The following is a 20,824-nucleotide window of genomic DNA, read 5'->3' on the forward strand; positions in this document are numbered from 1 at the left end:
CTGCCCGTGTCGTACTGTTCTCACCAGGTGAGGGGCTCAGACAAATCCCAGATAACTTTGGAGCGTTTCACAGGACCCCCTTTGTGTGTCCTTTGTCTGGCCTTTCTTACCAACGTTTCTGTCCCGCTGCCTCAGGCCTCCTCTTGGTAAACTTGGCGCCAGTTTCCCTGACCCTATGTGGTGCCTTCCTAGCGGGTGTAGCGAGGGGCTGCGCCACATAAAATGTCACAGCCTCCGGTTTCTAGCTGAGGGTCGTTTCCTGCCTCCACTAGTTTCGGGGACCGGTCTCCCCCTTTGGCCTGACCCCTCCACGCAGGTGGATTCGGGCGTGCGGTGGCGACTCGCCCGTCCGCACCCCTGGGTTCCCTTCCTTCCTCATTCCTGGAGCCTTCTCCACTCCTCTTCCTTCCTTCTCCGTCTTCCTGGGCCTCTGTTACTAGGCCTGCCTCCGGAGCAGAGTTCATGCAGAGCCCCTGCTCCTTGTCACTTCTGCTCAGACTTCTCTGCACTGAACTAAGATGGTGCCCACCTTTTATACTCCCTTCTCAATGCACCCAGGAACTGCTTCCTCCCTGCTCCTGCACTACATGGTTCCCCTTCCTCAGTGTTCCCTCCCCCCACTCCATCCAGGGACAGGGACTGTCGTGCCCATCTCAGGGGCATATTGGTCGCCCTGCCCCACGGCAATGTGGTGTAATGCATGCAGGTGTCGGGGTCCTGATCCACACTCCATCCTTACCTGAGAGTGAGATATCACACCTCTGGGTGAGGTGCAATACCTCTGTAGCAACCGAGCCCTCGGGGTGCTACAGTTCCATTTATCTTCAGCCTAGGTAACGTATTGCGATACAGGGCCGTGATTTTGGCAATAAAAGGGTCCCCTGGACCCCTACCCCAAGCTTTTTAAGAGAATAATATATGGCGTGCCAGGAGACTCTATGGAATGCTTTCTCAGCATCCAACGAGAGTATCTAATTACAAATTTTTAACTGCATGTAGCCCAGGAAATACTTTGTGCCTAGTAGCAGTGTCTGCTAGTCAGCGGATTATCCTGGCTGTTAAGCAAGCTACACCACCTGTAGTTTGGACACTTAATTTTTTCAAAGGAAATGCTTCGGGACCCAGGAATACTCAGTGAAGAGCATCAGGAGGCACCCCAAGGCATAGGGGCTGGGACTGGCGGTAGGATGCCTTGCGGTGGACAGCCTAGCTCGATCCTTATAAAAGCTTTTTAACTGCAGCAGTTTTAGTGGACGCTACTGGAGCTGGAATTACGTGGCTGCTGGCATGAGACTTGCCCTCCAATAGATCCTTGTAAAAGGATTTAAAGTGTATTCATTCAAATTAGAGAGACAATTTAAATTAAAAAGCTTAGAGCTGCCTCCACCACAGGGGGGCTCGCTCGACCCACCAGCGTACAGGCACCAGTATTGGGAGAGGGGGGCTGGCCATCAGGGTCCACCGCGGCTCTGGCACAAACCCGGCGACACGGAGGTGGCACGGGCAGGAACGGACTGGCCATGTCGGCTTCTCACTTTTTGGATTTTAGAAGGGCATGACATGCCTATATCTGTGTCTCCCCCTCCTTTTACTCCTCCACCTCTTTTCTTTTCGCATGACTATATGTACTTGTCACTTTTCCATGTGTTAGTTATGTCTTCTGAGCAGTTTGTCAGCTTTTGGACACCTTTGAAGGTGTTTTCTATGTGTTTCTATGTGTTTTTGTTTGCCTGCCATTGGTTTTAATGGTGTTCGAAGGTGTTCGACGAACAGTTCGACGAACAATTCGGCGAACACACGGGTGTTCGACGAACCGAACCGAACTTGAACACTACGGGGGTGGCTCAACACTAGTGACGGCTTGTTTTTTGCAGGATGAGCTGACGTTGTTATTGGTGCCATTTTCAGGCACGTGACATTTTTTGATCGCTTTCTATTCCGATTTTTGGGAGGCAGAATAAACAAAAACCAACAATTCAGGAATTGTTTTTTTTATTTTTTTTTTATTCTGTTCCCCGTGTGGTAAAATTGTTAAGGCAGCTTTATTCTTCGGGTCAGTACGTTTACAGTGGTACCACATTTATATCATTTTTCTATGTTTTGCACTTTTACATAATAAAAGCAATTTTATAGAAAAAATTATTTTTTAGCATAGCTTTATTCTGAGAGCTATAACTTTTTTATTTTTTGGCTGATGGAGCTGTATGGCAGCTTGTTTTTTTGCGGGACGAGATGACATTTTCAGCGGTACCATTTTTATTTATATTCGTCTTTTTGATCGCGTGTTATTCCATTTTTTGTTTGGAGGTATGATGATAAACATTGTTTTTTGCTTCGTTTTTTTTTTTACCGTGTTTACTGAAGGGGTTAACTAGTGGGACAGTTTTATAGGTCAGGTTGTTCCGAATGCGGCGATACCAAATATGTGTACTTTTATTGTTTTTTTTTTTTTTTATAATAATATTTATTGTTGGGTACATTATATTTTTATTTTTGTTGGATTATTTTTTTTTTTTTATATTTTTCCAATTTTTTTTTTTTTTTTCACTTTATGATAGTTTTTACACTTTTTTACTCTGTCCCACTCTGGGACTTTCACTTTTTTTATTCTGATCGCCTGCATGGCACAGGAATGCAGCACCATCCCTGTCAGCACTGGACAGGGAGAAGATAGTTTGGAGATGCACTGCGCATGTCCAAACTATCTTCCTGTTGTCTGGTGACCCGGATGTCGTCATGACGACATCGGGTCATCATGGCAACATCCTAGAAGCCACGGCAGACAGCGCTGGAGGCCGGAAGAGGAGGTGAGTATCTGCGATCACCTCCCCTTGCCACCGCAATGCTGCGATCGACTTCGATCGCAGCATTGCGGGGGTTAATGTGCTGGGAGCAGTGCAGGACCACTCCCTGCACATATTACCGGGTGTCAGCTGTGACAATCAGCTGACACCCGGCGGCGATCGCGCCCCCACAGCCTGTGCGCGCGCGCGATCGCGATGACGTACTAATACGGGTCTGGCTCTTAAGTCCCAGGGCACAGACGCGTATTAGTACGTCTAATGTTGTTAAGGGGTTAAAATGACATTTCCCGGTGAATGCATTTGTTTTTGTTGAAAGCAATGCAAAAGTGCAAAAACTCATCACAAACGCTACGTGTGAACATAGCCCAAGGTGTGGAGGAGTATTTTTGTTTTTGGTTATTTATTTTGCTTTATATACAGTACAGACCAACAGTTTGGACACACCTTCTCATTTAAAGATTTTTCTGTATTTTCATGACTAGGAAAATTGTACATTCACACTGAAGGCATCAAAACTATGAATTAACAAATGGGGAATTATATACTTAACAAAAAAGTGTGAAACAACTGAAAATATGTCTTATGTTCTAGGTTCTTCAAAGTAGCCACCTTTTGCTTTGATGACTGCTTTGCACACTCTTGGCATTCTCTTGATGAGCTTCAAGAGGTAGTCACCGGAAATGGTTTTCACAGTGAGTCCTGTCAGGTTTAATAAGTGGGATTCTTGCCTTATAAATGGGGTTGGGACCATCAGTTGTGCTGTGCAGAAGTCTGTTGGATACACAGCTGATAGTCCTACTGAATAGACTGTTAGAATTTGTATTATGGCAAGAAAAAAGCAGCTAAGTAAAGAAAAACGAGTGGCCATCATTACTTTAAGAAATGAAGGTCAGTCAGTGCGAAAAATTGGGAAAACTTTGAAAGTGTCCCCAAGTGCAGTTGTAAAAACCATCAAGCGCTACATAGAAACTGGCTCACATGAGGACCGCTCCAGGAAAAGAAGACCAAGAGTCACCTCTGCTTCCAAGGATAGGTTTATCCTAGTCACCAGCCTCAGAAATCACAGGTTAACAGCAGCTCAGATTAGAGACCAGGTCAATGCCACACAGATTTCTAGCAGCAGACACATGTCTTCAGCAACTGTTAAGAGGAGACTTTGTGCAGCAGGCCTTCATGGTAAAATAGCTGCTAGGAAACCACTGCTAAGGACAGGCAACAATCAGAAGTAACTTTTTGGGCTAAAGAACACAAGGAATGGACATTAGACCAGTGGAAATCTGTGCTTTGGTCTGATGAGTCCAAATTTGAGATCTTTGGTTCCAACCACCGTGTCTTTGCGTGACGCAGAAAAGGTGAACGGATGGACTCTACATGCCTGGTTACCACCATGAAGCATGGAGGAGGAGGTGTGATGGTGTGGGGGTGCTTTGCTGGTGACACTGTTGGGGATTTATTCAAAATTGAAGGCATACTGAACCAGCATGGCTACCACAGCATCTTGCAGCGGCATGCTATTCCATCTGGTTTGCGTTTAGTTGGACCATCATTTATTTTTCAACAGGACAATGACCCCAAACACACCTCCAGGCTGTGTAAGGGCTATTTGACAAAGAAGGAGAGTGATGGGGTGCTACACCGGATGACCTCGCCTCCACAGTCACCAGACCAGAACCCAATCGAGATGGTTTGGGGTGAGCTGGACCGAAGAGTGAAGGCAAAAGGGCCAACAAGTGCTAAGTATCTCTGGGAACTCCTTCAAGATTGTTGGAAGACCATTTCCGGTGACTACCTCTTGAAGCTCATCAAGAGAATGCCAAGAGTGTGCAAAGCAGTCATCAAAGCAAAAGGTGGCTACTTTGAAGAACCTAGAATATAAGACATAGTTTCAGTTGTTTCACAGTTTTTTGTTAAGTGTATAATTCCACATGTGTTAATTCATAGTTTTGATGCCTTCAGTGTGAATGTACAATTTTCATAGTCATGAAAATTCAGAAAAATCTTTAAATGAGAAGGTGTGTCCAAACTTTTGGTCTTTACTGTACATTGTGCATGTCATGGAAAGGATGTTCCTTAACATATTTCCCAGGAAAATCCATTTTGGTTTAGTTTTGGAATGTTTTATTGTGAGTCCGTAAAAGTAGCGTAATACCTGTCACAATGTTGTTGACAGCAGTGACCTGGGAGTCAGAAATGCTTCCAGGGGTCTTCCCCATGCTTTTCCCATGTAATTTGAGCACTGTTCCCATCAATTTGGGCAATTTTTAGGCCCTCTGCAGACCGCCGGGGGGAACCGCCTAAAAAATGCTCGAGTTTCCCATTGACTTACATTGGGCTCATTGCTCGGGTCGAGCACCCGAGTATTCCAATTTGCTCGACCCGAGCAATGAGTACCCGAGCATTTTAGTGCTCGCTCATCACTACTGTTCACCAAAAAATAAAAAAGTTACAGCTCTCAGAATATGGCGACGAAAATAACTACATTTTATAAAAAAAGCCTTTTTACTGTGTGATAGCAGCAAAACATAAAAATCAATCCGTCTTATCACTTATACCACAAGGTGAACAGCGAAAGAATAAAAATAAGAACTATTCTGGTACTGCTGTCTATTTCTTCATTCTGCCTCCAAAAAAATCGAATAAGGTTTGGCTCACGTTTTTCCTGCGCTCTCCGCTGAGTGCTTACGTTGGGGTTTCTGTGTAAATTCACCAAAACCGCAATTCAGACAAAAAACCCAGATGGAGCCACTCACTTATGAGGCTGATGGAGTCCCCTTGGATTGGTCTCTGTTCCAGCGGCCTACCATCATTTTAGGCTTTTTTTTAGTGCTCAATTGTCGATGACCACAGATCTGTGCATGCCTAAAAAGATGGAGACCACCGGAGCAGACGCCAAACGGACTCCAAGATGTCTCCATCTGCCTCTTTGTGGTGGGTGGTTCCATTGAGGGTTTCGTATGAATGACATTTTTATGTGATTTACACGGAAACCCCAACGTAAGTGCTCAGCGTAGACTGGCGATCCAGTCTTGTTCTGGAAGCAATTAAAAATTATGTACCCCAAAATGTTACCAATAAAACCCCTAATTTATCCCACACAAAACCAGCCCCTTTCAGGTCCGTCATCTGTCACTGGGACTATAGGCGGCCCAACATTACTGGTAGAACAAAGACTCTGGAAAAGCAACATGGCTCCCGCCCCATCAAATAAAATACAGTGAATTCTGCACTCTCAAATCCAAATCCCCCCTCCTTCTGAGCCCCACTGTGCCTAAACCGCAGTAAGCAGCGACATGTTTGGCATTATTGTACCGGGGAGAGCACTTAGTTTACGGGGTGTGGGTCACCAGAAGAAATGTATGGGGGCACTACACTTTATGGGGGCACTACACTTTATGTGGGCACAATGTATGGCCACTAAACTGGCATAAAAATAAAACCAGGCGTGGATGTTACATAATAGTCACTGCAGCAGTAGATGAATTCATTGAGATGTGTAATTTCTACAATGGGGTCACTTTTGGGGTATATCTGCTTTTCCAGCACCTTAGGGGCTCCGCAAACTATTCTACCAAAGTCTATGCTCCAAAAGCGAAATAGTGCTTCTTCCTTCTCTGCCCTGATGTGTGGCCTAACAGTAATTTCTGATGACATATGGGGCATCATCACGTTCAAAAAGTCATACAGTGTTTTTTCCCCACATATGGGGTAACGGCTTGCTCAGGAGGAATTGCACAACAAATTTTGGGGTTCATTTTCTCCTGTTACCCTTGTAAAAATAAAAAAATTGGGTCTGAAGCAATTATTTTGTGAAAAAAAGTTAAATGTTCATTTTTTCCTTCCATGTTGCTTCAGTTCTTATGAAGCATGTGATGGGTTAATAAACTTTTTGAATGTGGTTTTGAGCACCTTGAGCAGTGCAGTTTTTAGAATGGTGAGACTTTGGGGTATTTTCTGTCATATAGATCCCTCAAAGTCACTTAAAATGTGATGCAGTCCCTAAAAAAACGGTTTTGTACATTTTGTTGGAAAAATGAAAAATCGCTGGTCAACTTTTAACCCTTATAATTGTTATGATCTGCAACATAAACTAAGGAAAGATAAGGGAAAGCTGTCCCTACAGTAAGACTAAGCTGAATCCCTACAATGTAGCGGGCTGCCTGTTCCTTGTGAACAGACCCGTCTTAGTCCTCGGCTAGTCTGAATGGATACCTTTAGAATAAAGGGAGGGGTCCTTAAAAGAACTAAGGACTGTGACAAAAATGGGACACCTCCTAAACAGAAGTTGTTGCAGAGCAAAAAGGACAAACTGACAAAAAGTACTAACGGTCCCAGAGGACCAAGAACTGACAGAGATAGGCACCGAAGCACCTGGCTAGAGAGAAAGTCAAAACAACACTGAAGTCCAGCAAAGCCAGAAGCGCGGAGCTGGAATATATAGGCAGCTGGTCCCGTGACTGCAAAACACAAGATAGAAAAAACTAACAGGAGGGTTCTAACAGTACCCCCTCTTCTATGAGGATCCTCCGGATCCTCCAGGCCCAGGCCTATCAGGAAACCTCCTGTGGAAAGCTTTAACAAGCCTAGGAGCAGAGACATCATCCGTCCTTACCCAGGAATTGTCTTCAGGACCGAAACCCTTCCAGGAGACAAGATACTGTAATTTCCCTCTATGCCATCTAGAATTCAAAATACGAGAAATTTCATATTCGCCGTCTACCACCACAGGGGGAACTGTGACAGTGGCGTCCCTATTAGATACGTCAGCCTTATTCAACAAGGAAACATGAAACACAGGATTAATCTTCCAGGAAGTAGGAACATCCAACCTAACAGCAGACGGGTTAACAACCTGAAGCACTTTAAATGGACCCACAAACTTAGGACCCAGTTTTTTAGAGGTAATCCTCAACCGCAGTTTCTTCGAGGACAACCAAACCATGTCACACACAGTAAACAAAACCTCTTTTCGTTTCCTGTCAAAATACTTCTTGGACTTCTTGTTAGCCTCTTGCAGGTTACAAAGTACATTAGTCCAAACTCTCTCCAAATCACCGGAAAAATTCTCCTCCTCCGGCACCGCCGACCCCAATTTGGAGAATGAACCAAAAGATGGATGTCTCCCAGTACAACCAAAAAAAGGAGAACACCCAGCAGAGGAGGATGTATGATTGTTAAGAGCAAATTCTGCGAGAGGCAGAAACTCAGACCACACCTCTTGATTGTCCTCCACAAAACAACGCAAAAACTGTTCTACATCCTGGTTCTCTCTCTCAGTCTGTCCATTCAACTCAGGATGATACCCAGACGAAAATGACAAATGGACTCCCAACCTGTCACAGAAAGCACGCCATAAGCGAGCCACAAACTGAGGTCCTCTATCAGAAACAATATCCGTGGGAATGCCATGGAGCTTGACAATCTCCTTAACAAATGCTTTAGCGAGTGTCTTGGCGCAGGGCAACTTAACGAATGGAACCAAATGACACATCTTACTAAAACGGTCCACGACCACCCAGATGACAGTAAAACCCTCGGACACCGGAAGATCAGTAATAAAATCCATAGTGAGATGCATCCAAGGCACACTAGGAACCTCCAGAGGGCAAAGCAACCCCGCAGCAGGAGTATGTGAAGCCTTTGACCTAGCACACACAGTACACTGACGCACCCACTTGATGACTTCCTTCTGCCATCCAGGCCACCAAAAACTGCGACTGATAAGTCTCTTAGTCTCCGAAACTCCTGGATGACCTGCCAACAGAGATTCATGACACTCCACAAACAAATCTCTCCTAAAGGCTCTAGGCACAAATAATCTCCCATGGGGAGTGTTAGATGGAGCATCATCTTGAGCATTCAGAATCCCATTCTCCAAAACGGAGTCCAAAGCCGCCACAACTCCTTTCTGCAAAATTCTCTCCTCCTCCTCGGAACCGACCGTAGGAGAGAATCTGCGAGATAAAGCATCGGCTTTAACATTCTTAGTACCAGGGATATAGGTAACAGAAAAATGAAACCGAGAAAAAAAAGCGCTTGGCAGCATCCAGATAGATCAAATTCTTATGATCTGTGAAAACCTGAATAGGAAATCTAGTGCCTTCCAAAAAATGACGCAAGTTTAATAGCCAGCAACTTCCGATTTCCAACATCATAATTCAGTTCGGTTTCCGAAAATTTTTTCAAAAAGAAGGCACAAGGATGTACTCCACCCTTGTTCTCCTGAGACAAAACTGCTCCGACCCCCACCGATGAAGCATCGACCTCGACCAAAAAAGGGTTAGTCTCATCAGGCTGCATAAGGATAGGGGCAGAACTGAACCTCTCTTTGAGATACTCAAACGCTTCAATGGCCTCAGTAGTCCACTGGGCCGTATTCGCACCTTTCCTGGTGAGATCGGTTAGAGGTTTAACAATTACAGAAAAATTCTTAATGAATTTCCTGTAATAATTGGCAAAACCCCGAAATCTCTGTATAGATTTCAAACCAATAGGCCTAGGCCATTCCTGCACAGCCTGAACCTTCACAGGGTCCATCTCAAAGCCCTCGCTGGAGACAATGTAGCCCAAAAAACTAATTTTCTGCACAGCGAACTCACATTTCTCCAGCTTAGCAAAGAGTGAATTGTCACTCAATAACTGCAAAACTTCACGTACACTCTGCCAATGGGACTCTAGATCTGGTGAATAAATCAAAATGTCATCCAAATACACAACCACATTCTTACCAATCAAAGGTCTCAGGATGTCATTAATAAGGTTCTGAAAAAATGCAGGTGCATTGGTAAGACCAAAAGGCATCACCAGATTCTCAAAATGACCTACTGGAGTGTTAAAAGCAGTTTTCCATTCATCACCCTCCTTCACACGTAACAAATTGTATGCCCCCCGGAGATCAATCTTGGAGAACCAGTTGGCTCCCACTAACTGGTTAAACAAGTCAGGAATTAACGGCAATGGGTAGGAATTGCGTACGGTAATCTTATTAATTTCACGAAAATCCAAACATGGACGTAAAACGCCGTCCTTTTTTTTAACAAAGAAGAATCCAACAGCCACAGGTGACTTAGAAGGTCTAATGTGACCAGCAGCCAGGCTAGTCTGTATGTACTCCTCCAAGGCCTTTCTTTCAGGGATAGTCAAATTAAACAAGCGACTTTTGGGAAGAGTAGCACCTGGAACAAACTCAATGGCACAATCATAATCCCTATGAGGAGGTAAAACTTGCGACTCCTCCTCTGAAAAAACCCTCCAAAAAGCTTGAATAGGTACAGGTAATTCACCTTTTTCCACAGCCGCAATGCGACCATTACAACATTTATCATAGCACTTCGGACTCCAAGACTTAATCACATTAGTAGACCAGTCCAGTAAAGGATTGTGCAGTCTTAACCAAGGCAATCCTAGAACAACTGGAGAGGGCAAATTATCCAAAACAACCAAGTCCAAAATTTCTTGGTGATCTCCATTGATAGTGAGAGGAAATGCAGCAGTCTTGTGAGTAATACATTTCAAAGGAGTGTTATCAATTGCAACCACAGAAATAGGTGATGACAAAGGTTTGGATTTCAATTTAAGGTTTTCCAAAAACCCTTTATCAATCACATTAAGTGTTGAACCACAATCCACAAATACCTGAAATTCAATCAAATCTCCTTACAGAGTAGTACTCCCAGAAAGAAATACTCCTGCAGAGCGTAAACAAGCTATACGGGTGTAACTGACCTTTTTTTTTTCTTTACTTAAGTTGCGCTCACAATACTTAATCAAATGGTCATTTTTACCACAATAAAGACACAAACCTTCGGCGAATTTCCGATCTCTTTCCTGAGAGCGGAGTGACATCGCCCCAAGCTCCATTGGTTCTCCGTTGTCAGAGCAGATTTTCTGGGAACTAGGACCTGAAGTTACAGGAGTCTTTACATCATTAACCCTGGACCTCAGTCTCCTGTCTGTACGAACAGCTAACTGCATAGCTTCCTGCAGAGTCTCAGGTGCAGGGAATGCAATTAGCAAATCCTTAACCCTTTCACTCAGACCAGCAAGAAATAAACATTTCAACACAGAATCATTCCATTTAACTTCTGAAGCCCACCTTCTAAAGTGTGTGCAATAAATTTCAACATCATCTGACCCCTGATTCAAACGTCTAAGTTCTGATTCAGCAGATGAGATTCGATCAGAATCGTCATATAATAGCCCCATAGCAGAAAAAAATTCTTCAACAGAACTTAAACACGGATCATTAGGGTGGAGAGAAAAGGCCCAACCCTGTGGTTCTTTGCGCAAAAGTGACATAATAAAACCAATGCGCTGTGATTCATTCCCAGAGGATCTTGGTCTGAAGCGAAAATATAACAAACAAGCATTTTTAAAGGAAAAAAAATCTTGCTGTTTACCATAAAATACATCAGGCAGTCCTACCTTCGATTCCACAAAATGCGCTCCAGGACAGCTACTCACGTGTTGCTGAAGCTCGGCCACCTTCAGAGACAATCCCTGCAGGCATTGAGCCAACTCCTGGACGGAAACCATACTGATCCCCGAATTTTCTTTCCTTTAGTTTTTTTTTTTTTTTGGGTTGGACTTACTGTTATGATCTGCAACATAAACTAAAGAAAGATAAGGGAAAGCTGTCCCTACAGTAAGACCAAGCTGAATCCCTACGATGTAGCGGGCTGCCTGTTCCTTGTGAACAGACCCGCCTTGGTCCTCGGCTAGTCTGAACGGAGACCTATAGAATAAAGGGAGGGGTCCCTAAAAGAACTAAGGACTGGGACAAAAATGGGACACCTGCTAAACAGAAGTTGTTGCAGAGCAAAAAGTACAAACTGACAAAAAGTTCTAACGGTCCCAGAGGACCAAGAACTGACAGAGATAGGCACGAAGCACCTGGCTAGAGAGACAGTCAAAACAACACTGAAGTCCAGCAAAGCCAGAAGGGCGGAGCTGGAATATATAGGCAGCTGGTCACGTGACCGCAAAACACAAGATAGCAAAAACTAACAGGAGGGTTCTAACAATAACTTCCTAACAAAAAAAAATTTAATTCCAAAATTGCTCTGATGTAAAGTAGACATGTGGGAAATGTTGTTTATTAACTATTTTGTGTGGCATATCTCTCTGATTTAAGGGCATGCAAATTCAAAGTTTGAAAATTGCAAAATTTTCAACATTTTTGCCAAATTTCCTTCTTTTTCACAAGTAAACGCAAGTCTTATTGAACAAATTTTACCCCTAATATAAAGTACAAGATGTCACAAAAAACAGTCTCAGAATTAGTTGGATCCGTTGAAGCGTTCCAGAGTTATTACCTCATAAAGTGACAGTGGTCAGAATTGTAAAAATTGGCTTGGTCATTAAGTACATAATTGTCTCCTTAAGGGGTTAAATGCACTAGAAACCTCAGGATTTTTTATTGTGTGATAGCTCACTTTAGGTGTGTTTTTTGACAAGCCCTAAGTGTGGCGTTTCTTGCATGTGTTTTCCCATAAGTTTCTTTGTTGGACTTAAAGGCATAAAAAAGACACAAACATATCTGAATTAAATAAAATGAAATCTGGAAAAAGTTGGTAAAAATATGCATGAAAACAATGGAGGTTTTTACACGCAAAAGGAAATCCACAAAAAAAACTGTGTGGGAAAAGAGTCTACTGGTGGTCTTTGTGCTCTTAAGGAGGTTGTCTCATCTTGTCTTCTGTTGGACACTACTCTCCGCCTCTTGGCTTCCTGCTTGTTGAGGGTATTGCGCTTTTGCTTAGAGGGGTTGTCCACTACTAGGACAACCCCTTCTCAATCTGAATGTTTGCCCCTGTTAAAATAAAAACACCTATATTCACTTCCCGTGCCAGCACCGTTCCAGTAGTGTCGCGACTCGCAGAGATCAGCTTTCATTTTTTAAATTGCTCTGATAAAGTGGGATTAATTGGGTTTTGCAGGCCGTATCTGTGAAATTCATCCCTAATGTATCTTTTATGTGTAAATGGTGAAATATGTGTGTTATAAAACCATCTTATATTGATTACCAGGATGAGGTGCTGCTAGATACCGGTATGCACTTACATACTGGAGGTAATAATAGACTGGGTGCATTAATTTCTGGAAAGCTTTGTCTTCATTACACCTGGTCAGTTGCATTTACCGAGCATTTCTGCTCTTCTACACACTTCGGGAATGATTTTTCTGGATAACAAACAGAAAATCATAGTTAAATAAACTATTCTCCAAAAAAAGTGACTTGTGGTGCTATGAGTTTACAAGTATAACCCTCTAAGCGTATTACAGTAATTTCTACAAAAGCTTATGGTTAAAGAGCATAATATTCAGTACTTAATTAATGTGCATTATAAAATCTAATTTATACAGTGGCATGTAAAGTTTGGGCCCCCTTGGTCAAAATTACTATTATTATGTACTGTTAAGCAAGTTGAAGATGAAATGATCCCTAAAAGGCCTAAAGTTAAAGATGACACGTTTTCTTTGAATTTTAGGCAATATATATATTTTTTCATCTTTTACACTTTAAAAATTACAAAAAGGAAAATGGGCTGATGGAAAAGTTTGGGCACCCTTCATGGTTAGTACCTAGTAGCACACACTTTTGAAAGTATCACAGATTGTAAACACTTTTTGTACCCAGACAAGAGTCTTTCAATTCCTGCTTGAGGGATTTTCATCCATTCTCCCTTGTAAAATGTTTCCAGTTCTGTGAGATTCCTGGGTCATCTTGCATGCACTGCTGCTATTTTGAGGTCTAGCCACAGATTTTCAATCATGTTCAGATCAGGGGACTATGAGGAATATTGTAAAACAGGGTACAGGGATGTGTTCAAGAACTTGAAATTTTAACTGAGAGATGTTATGTTTATTTCTTTCAAAGTGATAAGGTATGGGCAAATAGGTTTTTCCGCACCGAATACTCGATTTATATTATGACATACAGTCTCGTATATGCTGGATAGTCTCCGCAACATATATGAGACCGCATAGACACTTTATAGCATAGACTACAAAGGTAGTCCACATCACGTGGACTGGTAAGGTGGTATTTCTCTTATAGTACCTTATTTCTCCTTTTCCCCTTTTCTCCCGCTTCTCCTCTCCTTTCTTCTCCTTAACAGTTCTTCTCTTGATGGGTTACATAAATGTGTCAATAATTCTATATAATCTTTGTTTCACCTTCACTTTCTTTTAATTTTTTCCCCTCCCCCTTCCCCTTCATCTATTATTTTTTATTTTATATTTATTTTTTATTATTTTTTATATTTTATTTTTATTCTTATTATTTCTATTCTTTATTTTTCAGTTATTTGCTGATGTCACTGCTGTAGAACTGACCCGGATTGCCGAGGGACAATCCTATCCAATGGATTACGTCGTGACAGCGGACAGGTGAGAGATATGGTTGTTTTTTATTTTTATTTTTTTTCAGGAGACAAGGGATTCGAGGACTGAGCATATAATAAAAAAAATATTAAAACCATGTGTATTAACGCATAACTGACAGAAGAAAAAAGTCAAAGGAGAGGTCTGAATAAGGAGAAAGAGCAATTCATTTAGACTTTAAACCATTTTTTGACCCCCTTAACACATCTCTAATAAGTCATTGGGACTTGAAAAGTACTACACACCATTTAATTCTATCATCTCTATAGAGCATAAAGAATGCCATCTTCTGTCCAGTTCTAGTACTGCAACTACAAGTGAAAACATGCAAAGAAAGAATACAGTCAAAACAAAAGTGATAAAAGCAACCACTTTAGGAAATAATCCTGCAAGCCTTCATTATATTGATCTAGACAATGCAACTAAAAGGTATACCCGGACAATAGACAACCTGCTTTGGGTACCTTTTCTCTCTCTAAACAGGAGACAAAACACAGACAAATGATAAATCTGTGAGTCTTCCGGTTCAGGCGCCGACCATGTGAACCTTGATATAACGCTTTATGCTCTCCCTCCGTCCATTTCATTCAGAAGTCTGACTCTCGATTTTTATACCCTCCTAGCTACTGTAGTTGATACCGAACTAAAGACGTCCTCTACAAAATAACACTTGCTTATACACTACCGTTCAAAAGTTTGGGGTCACCCAGACAATTTTGTGTTTTCCTTGAAAAATCATACTTTTATTTATCAAATGAGTTGCAAAATTAATCAAAAATATAGTCCAGACATTGACAATGTTAGAAATAATGATTTTTATTAGAAAGAATAATTTTCTCCTTCAAACTTTGCTTTCACCAAAGAATGCTCCCTTTGCAGCAATTACAGCATTGCAGACCTTTGGCATTCTAGCTGTTAATTTGCTGAGGTAATCTTGAGAAATTTCACCCCACGCTTCCTGAAGCCCCTCCCACAAGTTGGATTGGCTTGATGGGCACTTTTTGCGTACCATGCGGTCAAGCTGCTCCCACAACAGCTCAATGGGGTTGAGATATGGTGACTGCGCTGGCCACTCCATTACATATAAAATACCAGCTGCCTGATTCTTCCCTAAATAGTTCATGCATAATTTGAAGGTGTGCTTTGGATCATTGTCCTGTTGTAGGATGAATTTGGCTCCAATCAAGCGCTGTTCACAGGGTATGGCATGGCGTTGCAAAATGGAGTGATAGACTTTCTTATTCAAAATCCCATTTACCTTGTACAAATCTACCACTTTACCAGCAACAAAGCAACCCCAGACCATCACATTACCTCTACCATGCTTGACAGATGGCGTCAGGCACTCTTCCAGCATCTTTTCAGTTGTTCTGCGTCTCACAAATGTTCTTCTGTGTGATCCAAACACCTCAAACTTTGATTCGTCTGTCCATAAAACTTTTTTCCAATCTTCCTCGGTCCAATGTCTGTGTTCTTTTGCCCATATTAATCTTTTCCTTTTATTAGCCAGTCTCAGATATGGCTTTTTCTTTGCCACTTTGCCCTGAAGGCCAGCATCCCGGAGTCGCCTCTTCACTGTAGATGTTGACACTGGCGTTTTGCGTGTATTATTTAATGAAGCTGCCAGTTGAGGAGCTGTGAGGCATCGATTTCTTAAACTAGAGACTCTAATGTACTTGTCTTGTTGCTCAGTTGTGCAGCGGGGTCTCCCACTTCTCTTTCTACTCTGGTTAGAGCCTGTTTGTGCTCTTCTCTGAAGGGAGTAGTACACACCGTTGTAGGAAATCTTCAGTTTCTTGGCAATTTCTCGCATGGAATAGCCTTCATTTCTAAAAACAAGAATAGACTGTCAAGTTTCACATGAAAGTTCTCTTTTTCTTGCCATTTTGAGAGTTTCATAGAACAAACAAATGTAATGCTCTAGATTCTCAAGTAGCTCAAAGGAAGGTAAATTTTATAGCTTCTCAAATCAGCCAAACCGTTTTCAACTAGGCTAACATACTTGTGCAAGGGTTTTCTAGGGTTTTCTAAACATCCATTAGCCTTCTTTAACAGTTAGCAAACACAATGTACCATTAAAACACTGGAGTGGTGGTTGTTGGAAATGGGCCTCTATACACCTATGTAGATATTGCAAAAAAAACAAGACGTTTGCAGCTAAAATAGTCATTTACCACATTAACAATGTATAGAGTGTATTTCTGATTCATTTAATGTTAGCTTCATTGAAAAAAAATGTGCTTTTCTTTCAAAAACAATGAAATTTCCTCAAATGACCTCAAACTTTTGAACGGTTGTGTATGTACCGTTATCTTTTACGTAGTGGGCAAAAACAGTTGTTGATCAAGATGAGCAACTCTCCCAAACAGAAGGGGGGAGGGAGTCGGACCTTAACCTTAAATTACCCTGTTCCTCTTTGTCAAAAAAGGGGGAGACACAAGTGGATCCTTCCAATCTAGCAGCTGAGGTCACGGCTAAATTACTACCGGAAATTAAAACTATAATCCAATCTACGCTTAACTCTGACTCAAAGGATCTACAAGATAGGCAGGATGAACAAGCCGAACTGCTGACTGAATTGGAAACATGTATTTCAAGTATAGAGGACGACTTAAAAGATGACCACAGCAGTATGACTGATATCGCCTGCGAAAACCGAATTTTGAGGAACCGTATAAATGACTTAGAAAACCTTTCCAGTAGAAGCAATCTACGTCTAGTGGGGCTACCAGAGTCATACACTCAGAGCACCCTGAAGTCACTATGCGAAAATGACGTTCCGAGAGCTCTAAAGCTACCAGAGGGTAAAAAGGTAGGGAGGATGCACAGAATTGGCCCTCCACCTTCTACCTTCACAAACCGCGATGCATCCAGACCACGTCAGGTCATCATGAAATTCCTAGATTACAATGATAAAGCGGACATCATATGGGCATATAAACAACTAAACCACCCACTGATCATCCAGGGTCATAAAATCTTGCTTTTTGAAGACTATTCCATGGAGGTAACCAGAAAACGCAAGGCTTTCAGTACCATTTGCACCAGACTCCATAAAGAAAAAATCTGCTTCCAACTGCGATACCTAGCCACATTACGATTGAAAGATTCAGATGGATCCTTCCGGGAATTTATTTCACCTGACAAGGCAAAACAATCTGTTCTGCCCAAGAGACAATCTAAAACAACCCCCACAAACGGACAATGAGTCCCATTACTCACGGACCCCAGAAAGCTCTACGAACTGGGCAGGCAAAGGAGAACAGAAAACTAATAAAAATGTGATAAGTAAGGTTAAATAGGAAATGATTTTCTTTCCTTGCAGACATGCTGAGGTCATCTTATTTGTCATATGATTATCGGAACTTTCGCCCCCCTTCATCTCCTAATTTTTGAGGCTTTGTTGACATATTGCATGTGGTGGAAGGGGGAGGGGTGAGGGTGAGGCGAAAACATGGGCTAAGAAAAGAAATATAACATAATGGAAAGGACGACATTACTAGTAGTTATATACACATGGCCGGGCAGAAGTGAAGCCCAGGAAAAAGATCTTTCCCGGCGAGTCGGAGCAAAATGTTCTACCTCTTGAAGCTCATCAAGAGAATGCCAAGAGTGTGCAAAGCAGTCATCAAAGCAAAACGTGGCTACTTTGAAGAACCTAGAATATAAGACATATTATCAGTTGTTTCACACTTTTTTGTTAAGTATATAATTCCACGTGTGTTAATTTATAGTTTTGATGCCTTCAGTGTGAATGTACAATTTTCATAGTCATGAAAATACAGAAAAATCTTTAAATGAGAAGGTGTGTCCAAACGTTTGGTCTGTACTGTACATTTTCTCATAAAAAAAAGTTCTTAAAAATATAATGAACTATCCACTGAACTAAAACAAGCCTACACCAAATTCTTACTTGACCCGTTCCTCATGAATAAGGAGCATTGGTCACAAAAACAAACAGAATTTAATGTCTATGCAAATTTAAGGGAAAAATTTTATCTTTCAAAGTCAGAAACCTACTTCTATAGATTTGGAAATAAGCCAGGACGGATGCTGGCTAATTTAGCTAAAGGAATGAGGAAACCACAAGGAATATTCCAGCTAAGAAACTCCAAGGGAGAGATTCACACCAACCCTAAAACAATAAATGAGATCTTAGGCTCTTTTTATAAAGACCTATACAAAAACCCAAAACAAACCCCCTCTTCCACGGTTACACTCCTGGACAAGGTTAAGCTGCCCACTTTCTCAGTGAAACAAAAGTGCATGTTGAATAAACCTATATCCACAGAGGAGGTCACCAATACAAATTAAAAACTTGAGTCTAAGCAAAGCCCCCAGCCCTGATGGCTATACTAACGATTTTTTTAAATCGCTGGTGGTGGAAGTCTCCCCAATGTTGGTGTCGATCTTTAATAAAATATTTCAAGGTGATCCCATTTTTCCTTCTGCAAACATGGCAAACAATAAACTATTATTAAAGCCAGATAAAGACCGTTTGTCCTCCTGTTCTAATAGGCCAAGTTCTCTCATTCGGATATCAAAATCATGTCCAAAATAATGGCCGATAGACTGGCCTCCATACTGCCCAACTTGATATCTCCCGCTCAGGCGGGTTTTATTAAGGGTCGCTCGACTACTTTGAAAATAAGAAAAGTACTCTTGGTTCTAGATAAAATCCGCACCTCACCTAACTTAAAAAATTCCCCAGCAATCATCTCATTAGATGCCGAAAAGGCCTTTGACAACATAAATTGGGAATGACTATATAAGGTACTAACAAAAATGTCATTAACAGGCCCCTTCTTTAACTACATACATAATTTATATACATCTCCAAAGGCTCATGTTTACACTCCAGACTTTTTGTCCACTCCCTTTCCCCTCGAAAAGGAACCCTTAGTCCACATACTATCAGATCCATACACCTTGTCGGGCATCCATTTCACAAGGAGATCAATACAGGCAGCCTTTTTTGCTGACGACGTCATTTTATTTATGTCAGATCCCATTCAGCATTTGCCTAAAGTTCTCGAACTACTTAAAAACTTCGGCACTTACTCCGGGTTTAAAATAAATGTAAAAAAATGAGAATTCCTCCCCCTAACCAAGAGAGGAATAAAATTATTCCTAAGTGGATCTTTCGGTGGCATAACGTTAGCCCCCTCATATATTACATACTCGGGTATCAAGATAGGTCACTCGCCCTCGTCTTTATACACTGTAAACTATCCCCCCCTTATTAAGAAAATTATTAATCAGCTAAAGGCCTGGCAAGATCTACCTTTATCCTTTATGGTTTTGGCACACTTGGTGAAGATGATATGTACGGCAAAGCTCATGTATCATCTACAAACCTTGCCATTACTTTTAAAACACTCAGACGTTACTATACTTAATAGAGCTTTTAGTCAGTTCAGCTGTGAGCTGTTAATAATAGCCAGGGACCATGTTTTCCTAATGGCACCTTCCTAGGCTAAAAATAGCAGTATTATATTAACATGTACTTTAAATACAAAAATCACCTAGAGCCTCATTTATCGATGATATGACGCTTTCCATTTTTAACGCTTTTGTTTTTCCTCTGCTTCTTCCAGAATACATAACTGTTATTTTTCCATTGATATAGCCGTATAGGGGCTTGTTTTTTTGTGAAACAAGTTGTAATTTTTAATCCTTTTACCACACAATGTACAAAAAAATGGGAAATAATAACCGAGAGGGAGAGATGGTGAAAAATGCATTTTCGCTATTGTTTTTCTATTTTTGTTTTTACGGCATTCATTGTGTGGTAAAAATGAGCTGGTAGCACGAGTCTCCAGATCAGAACCAGCACGGCAATACCAAACTTGTATCGTTTTTTACTATCTTAGGCCATGTGCACACTATCAGTATTTGGTCAGTTTTTTACCTCAGTATTTGTAAGCCCAAACCAGGAGTGGGTGATAAATACAGAAGAGGTGACGTGTTTCTATTATACTTTTCCTCTGATTGTTCCACTCCTGGTTTAGGCTTTCAAATACTGAGGTAAAATACTGACCAAATACTGAGGTAAAATACTGACACTCAGGTGAGAACGTGGCCTTAGTGGCTTAAAAAAATTCTGAACCTTGTAAAAAAAACAACAAAAGAATTTGGTTTATGTCGCCTTTTTTGTGAGACCAGTTAATTTTTTATTTTCCATTGGTAATATCCATATGAGGCTTCTTTGGCACACCGAGTTGCCATTGTTACTGGTACCATTGTGGAGTACATGCGACATGCTCATCATTTTTTTGCATCAATTTTTGGCCAAGGTGGAGGTGACCAAAAAACGGAAATATTGTCGTTTTGATCTCCTTGACATCATTTATGTAATGGGTTAAAAAAATAGATAGACGTAATACTGAATATGCATATTTTTTTTATTTCTTGATTTTTTAAGCAGGCAAAAGGGTGTTTTTTGTCTTTACTTTTCACTTTTTTTTTTAGTACAAATCATGGGAGGCTTCTCAGATGTACCAATTTGAATGATTTGAATGGGTCTATGTGTGTAAGAGCCTCCAGTACGTGTGAATACTGTCACCACACGTACCGGACACACTGACATGTAAAGGGGGCCTTATATGTGTTCATGAGGTTGTAAGTTCTGGTCAGAG

The sequence above is a fragment of the Phyllobates terribilis genome, unplaced genomic scaffold (genome assembly GCF_046119375.1).
Source record: "Phyllobates terribilis strain yellow unplaced genomic scaffold, ASM4611937v1 Scaffold_1__5_contigs__length_1240528914, whole genome shotgun sequence".
In the NCBI taxonomy this organism is placed as follows: domain Eukaryota; kingdom Metazoa; phylum Chordata; class Amphibia; order Anura; family Dendrobatidae; genus Phyllobates; species Phyllobates terribilis.